Source organism: Tupaia chinensis, unplaced genomic scaffold (assembly GCF_000334495.1).
Source record: "Tupaia chinensis unplaced genomic scaffold, TupChi_1.0 Scaffold143894_1, whole genome shotgun sequence".
NCBI classification, from domain to species: Eukaryota; Metazoa; Chordata; class Mammalia; order Scandentia; family Tupaiidae; genus Tupaia; species Tupaia belangeri.
The window spans coordinates 1,051,170-1,057,779 of NW_006203745.1; the positions used below are offsets into that span (position 1 = coordinate 1,051,170).

Below are 6,610 nucleotides of genomic sequence, written 5' to 3' on the forward strand. Positions count from 1 at the left end.
TCGACCGCGGCTCGCGTCCCGGACCCAGTGGCTTAAAACTCACGCCGGGCGTGTGTGCGTGCGTGCCCAAGATCCCGAGAGGAGAATGGAGGAGAAGGGATTGCGGAGTGACTATCCCCCCTATGGGGTGATTTCTCGCTTTCTATCTCTATGTCTCTCTCTGTCTGTCTGGCGAGCGCACGCACCCTATAGTGAAAATCTCTCAAAAAAAAAAAAAAAAAATACTGGAGGCTGGAGGATTGTGGCATCAATAAATCCCTTTCTCTCTGTCTCTCTCAATGTGCACATTTGTGGGCCAGCAGGTAGAATAATGGTTAAGGCACTGGACTCCCATGTAGCCAACTGTGGTTTGAGTCCTGGACCTAGTGGCTTAAAAATCTCACCAGGCATGTCTGCAATGTGTGCCCAAAATCCCAGAAGGAGAATGGAGAAGAGATTGCGGTATAGTCATCCCACCAGGGAGCTGATTTGTCATTTTACCTCTCACTGTCTCTGTCTTCCTCTAGCAAGCACACATGCCCTATGGCAAAAACCTGTAAGAAAAAAAAAAAAAAAACACAAAAAAAAAAAAAAAAAAAAAAAAAAAAAAAAACAAAAAAAAAAAAAAAAAAACAACTCATGCTGTCACAACATTATGATGGCAATTAGCATATGATATTGAGAAAATTACTTGTTTATAATCAAGTCTTTTTATGTTTCTTTGCCAGATGTATGATGAACAATCTTTCAGACCTCTTCAGTGGGCTTCATGCATACTTTTATTACCCCATCCAGGCCTCATACTATTCTGATATTTCTAGCCTTTCTGGAACTCATAGCTAGTTATTTTGCAGGCATCTTGATTATTCTGTAACAGACCATAACATATAGAACATATACAAAAAACAAGAATGATGATTTTTATCTTATTTGGCTGTTGCCATATTTTCCCTCCACCGGTTTCTGTTGTGAGTGGAGAACACACAAGAATTTTTTTTTTTTTTCCTCTCAGCAAATCAAGAGGCAGATCCTTTCTAAACATCAGTGTGCAAAGTCATCCAGAGTTAAGGATTTAGGCCAATAATAGTTATGAAGGGTAAGCTGTAAAACCTGAGGTGTCTTTGCAGCTGAATTTCCATCCAGTGAAAGATTAAGTTTTGGACTTATGAGTAAACTTAAAAAAATTTCTTTTCAGTCTAAAAACCCTGCTCATGGAAGCAGAAAACATGAGTTATTAACTACTGATGCTGTCTGTATGGAGGATTTATGTAGCACAAGATGTCAGTCTTTTAATATCTGAACATTTTCTTTCTCTTGCCACTTCTTAAAATCTTAGCATAAATATTTGCTAGTTAGCAATTTTTTTTCTAGGAACAGGGTAGGCCTTCAAAGCAGTGTTTTTCAAATGATTCAAATGTGACTAATAGGAAGACCATATTTTTAGAAAAACCAATTTTAATAAGTTGTGCCAGAAGGTTACTATGATTAATGGAGTTGTAAAAATGGTATTTCAATAAAGTATAACTTTTAAGTGTTTGTTTTGTTGCAATTATTTGCATAGCTAGTTTTGTTGCCTGGTGAGCTAGAGGGAGGAATAATTCTGGATACCAAATGTTCACCCCCGTGAAGCAGATCAGCCCAGAAAGACACCAAAGAATTCCTAAAATCTGGAAGATGTAATTTAGCATATGCTAAATGATGAACTTAAAAAGTACAGCTATTTCAAATTTTTGTCCTGCCATTTGTATTTAATTGCAACTAATTTTAGCTCATATGTAGCTGCTCTGTCATTCCAAAATACTTATTCGACACCTACTCTCAGGTAATTAAACTAGATAACTAAGGGCTTTTGTGAAGAGTAAAGTGCTAGGTACAAGGTAACAGTCATCAATTGTAATGAATGTACCATACTAACAATGCATGGTGTGAATACCAGGGGAAAACTGTAAATCAGGAGAGATTACACATGGAAACTCTCTGCACTTTCTGCTCCAATTTTTTTTTTTTCTTTTTTTTTTTTGGGGAGAGATTTTCACTGTAGGGCGCGTGCGCTCGCCAGACAGACAGAGAGAGACATAGAGATAGAAAGCGAGAAATCACCCCCCAGGGGGGATGGTCACGCCGCAATCCCTTCTCCTCCATTCTCCTCTCGGGATCTTGGGCACGCATGCACACGCGCCCGGCGTGAGTTTTAAGCCACCGGGTCCGGGACACGAACCGCGGTCGACTACGTGGGAGTCCAGCGACATAGCCATTACGCCAACTGCTGGTTCCCTGCTCCAATTTTTTATAGGCACAGTTACTCTGAAAAAAAAAGTCTTTAAAGAGAACAAGATAATTTTGTTGTTGCTACTGAATATAAGACCCAGTATCACAATGTTATTTTGCTTTAATTATCTTGACTTCTGATTGAAAGAAGATGGATAAAGTTGAAGATATCCAGAGGTTTCTGACTCAAGATAATACAGTATCATACTTTCTGAAGAAATGAATCAGCTCCTAGGGCACTTTCCTGGTTTGGGTATTAGGTCCTGAGAGAAAAGTAGAATAGGTTTTGGATCCTTCAAAACAGACACAGAGGAAAATGGGAAGGCTAAGGAGCAGCATCCACAGGTATTAAGCATCTTGATTCCAGAGAAAAACCTCTTATTTTGTCAAATGGCAATCCTGCTGCCTATTGACCTATCCCCAGGCTACCTACCCTATAGGGAAGTTTGCCTGTGAGCAAGTATCCTGCCTGACTTGAAACTTAGCAAAAAACTGAAATAATTATTTGGGAAACAGAACAACTACAGAGGAAACTCATAGAGGAGGAAAAAAGAATAGTGTGAAAGAGACATAGCAGGATAAACAGAACAACTTCTCCAAGAAACAGAAATAATTCGGGAAATGTTAAACTCTAGGTAGTGTCTTCAGAGTACTAAAGAAGAAATTGAATCCATAAAACAAAGATATCTACTGTTGGGAAGAAAAAGAATGAGGGAATAAGAAAATGTTCCTATAAATTTAAGTATTCAGCAAGTATGCCAAATATTGGAACGGACACAGTTGAAAAACAACATAATCTGCAAGATAAAGTAATGCACAGAGATAAATAATATTGGTTGGTGTAAAAGTCATAATGCAGTTTTGCATAGAAAACCAGAAAAATACATCATGACTTTTCTGATGACCCAGTAGTATAAGATAAAAGAGATCAAGAAATACAATTAAGAAATACAATAGAAAGGGGATATGGGAGATAGATTTAGTAGTACAACATTCATAGAAAGTTCATAAAGAAGAATCAGAGACAGTTGAAAAAAATAAAGACAATATTTTGAGTTGAAGATGGAAAAAGGATTTTTAGATTGAAAAGATCTCCTAAGAACTAAGGGTGAAAAATGGTTTTTGAATTCCTAATGATAAAAGAGAAAGACAGAGAGAAACAGAGAGATAGAAAGTGAGAAATCACCCCCCAGGGGGGATGGCCACACTGCAATTCGTTCTCCTCCATTCTCTTCTTGGGATCTTGGGCATGCACACACATGCGCCCGGCATGAGTTTAAGCCACCGGGTCTGGGACTCGAACCGCGGTTGGCTACATGGGAGCTCAGCGACATAGCCATTACGCTAACTGCTGTCCCAACAAAGCAACTTCTCATCTAGGGATAAAAATGAAACTTCTGCTTATTAGCACAGATTCACTTTTAAAAAGTGAGGAGACAGATACATGTCATTTCTGAAAGAAGAACCTACAAGTCCCATTTCTCTCTTTTTTTGGCATCCCCAGTGAGGTGAGTGCTCTGACTCCACCAAAATCCACTTATCTTCTAGTTGGAGTGGGTGGAAATGTAAAAATTATATTGCCAAGACCTCCTTTCATTTAGGTTTTAAATGCATAGTTAGTTCTGCCAAATAAGTGCATTTACATGAGATTTGGAAAGCAGAAACTGTTTTCCAAAGGTTCTCGGCTTGTGATTTTGGCAAGGACGTTATGAAAACATGAGGTTTCCCCACAGCATTGTTCCAGCATCCCTTCTCCAGTCCATGGGTGTTGAGAAGCAGTGCTGGCAATAGTCAGTTGTTGATACAACTCCCTAGTCCTTGGACTGAATCTTCAGGTAACTATTCATCTTCCTGGCTGCCCAGAGACAGTTGAGGTGTGTCTCAGGGCAGCTCCAGGCAGGGCTCTGAGGTAGTAGCCACCCTTAAAAGTCAGTTCTGTGTGGCATGAGAGTCATTCCAGAAGGCCTGCTTTGATTATACCAAGAGGTATATAGGCTGGGGAGAGAGGATGAAGAGATTTCTGTGAGATTTTTGCTATAGGGCACTGGCGCTTGCTGGAGAGACAGGACAGAAAGTGAGAAATCACCCCCCCACCACCACCACCTCCACCAGAGGAATGGCCACGCCACAATCCCTTCTCCTCTCAGGACTAAAATAATAGTGCTTTTTCTTGCCTAGTGAACTGACTATAAAAAATGAAGAAAGGGAAGCTGAAAAACAGAAATGAACAAACAAAAATGAATGAAGATGTCCTTGTTACAATAGGTATTTTGCCTTGAGAAAAAGCCCTGGTTGAAGCACTGCAGCTCTGTGGCGTGCTCTCTCCTGCCACAGGCTTTCCTCCTCTGGACTCTGTAGATTGGCCACCCTCTATGTTAATTGCACAGCTGCTGATGAACCTGGAGACTGTTACTCCTCAGGACCATGGTCGTGATGTCTGTGGCACAAGTTCTTCACCACCATTTGAAAAGTTAGAATTGCTGGAACTGGTGCCATTATCTCAGCATGCTCCTTTATCACCAAGTCATCAACCTCACTAGCCCTTGCACCCAAGCTACTGAGTCCTGTTGAGGAAAATCACACAATCTTACAGACTGGTACCACTAAAAACACATAGTCTCTAGCTGCTATTTTCATTGAGGCCTAGAAACTCATCTGTTGAACTATTCACCTCATTATCTCCACTCGGGTGTCTTGTGAGCACCCAAACTTCTGTCTATGCCAGACAGAATTATTTAATTCTGCTCAGAATCCCAACAGGATAGAGAAAGGAAAGACAAAAGATTGTGGCATGTCCAAGCCCCTTTGAGTGATGCTTTTCCCCTTCCCCGCTTTCTCTCTGTCTCTCTGGCGATGCATATATCCTCTCGCAATTAAAAAGTTGCCCTCTGGCAATTAAGAAAAATAGTTCATGGAAATATGTATTATGAACACAATACATGAATTTCAAAAATATTTTTTCATTTTTAAAACACAAACTTTTGAAGTTACTTCATAATACCCATCTTTCCCAACTGCATGTCTGTATGACTAGATTTCATTGATATACTTCAGCTAAAACAACATATGTAAGTTAGGTCATTGGGAAAGTTGTGACATATTTTTTTCATTCATGACTTTCCTGGTGTATTTTTGCATAGAAGAATATGTCACAACTTTTCCTACCACATTGAAAACAGTAGATAACGAAAATTCGTCTTCTATTAAGCCAGATACTAAAGAGATTTGCAAAAATGTAAGACAGTGTGACACTTTTCACCAATTTTCTTGAAGAATTATTTTATTTAACTTTTATTTATTTATTTGTTTACTTATTTTAATTTGACCAGTGAAGGACAGAGCAAGAGCAAGAGCGACAGAGAGAGAGAGAGAGAGGAAGAAAGTGAAAAAGCAAGCTGTCAGGTCCGGGACTCAAACTGCAGTCAGCTATGTAGGAGTCCAGTACCCTTAATCACCATGTCACCTGCCAGCCCCATTTTTTTTGTTTGTTTGTTTTGAAAAATTTAGTTATTTTCCCTAAAAACGTTATTTATGTGGGGCCAGCAGATGGCATGATAGTTACGTCACTGAATTCCCATACGGCTGACCATGGTTCGAGTCCCAGACCTGGTGGTTTGAAACTCACAATAGGTGTGTTATGTGTATGTGCCCAAGATCCTGGGAGGGAGCATGGAGAAGCACTTGTGGCATGGCCATCCCTCCGAGGGGGTCATTTCTCATTTACCCTCTCACTGTCTCTGTCTCTCTCTATTCAGTGAGCACACACACCCTATGGCAGAAACCTCTTAAAAGAAGTTATGTATGTTATATTAACATGAAATGAGCTTTTATTATTATTTTAAAATTAATTTGGAAATAAATATTTTTAAATTGTCTTAGTTTTAATTTTGAACATATTAAATATTAATCAGGAAAACCCCTCACAAAAGTTCTCTGGGGACCTCTATTTATTTTTTTAGAAACCATGTCTTTATTTTGAAACAATAGGTGGCCTCCTAGTGGCAGGAACATGCTTCTGCTGGTTGGGGTTGGGGTTTAGCTCACTGGATGGATATGTGACACTCAGATGTTTAGGATGTGGTTCAGGAAAGCCTCATAGTTGATGCAACCATTGCTGTCCTCATGACTGCCAGAAATATCTCCATCTCCTCCTTGGTTATCTTCTCTCCCAGGGTGGTAAAGAAATGCCTGAGCTCGGCTCCCATGTCTTTGCCGTTCCCCTCCTTTTCTTTTTCTTTCTTCTTTCTTTTTTTTAGAGAGCCATTTTTTGCTATAAGGCACATGCACTCACAGGAGAAACAGAGAGATGGAAGGTGAGAAATCACCCCCCCACCCCCAAGGGGAGGCCCACCCCTTGCCTTTA

At 39.9% G+C, this 6,610-nt stretch overlaps 1 pseudogene; it reads right to left on the minus strand.

Moving 5' to 3' along the window:
* Window positions 1-6,309: 6,309 nt before the first annotated feature.
* The window catches only part of LOC102500011 (myosin light chain 6B-like), a 15,966-nt pseudogene continuing 15,665 nt past the window's right edge, over window positions 6,310-6,610 (minus strand).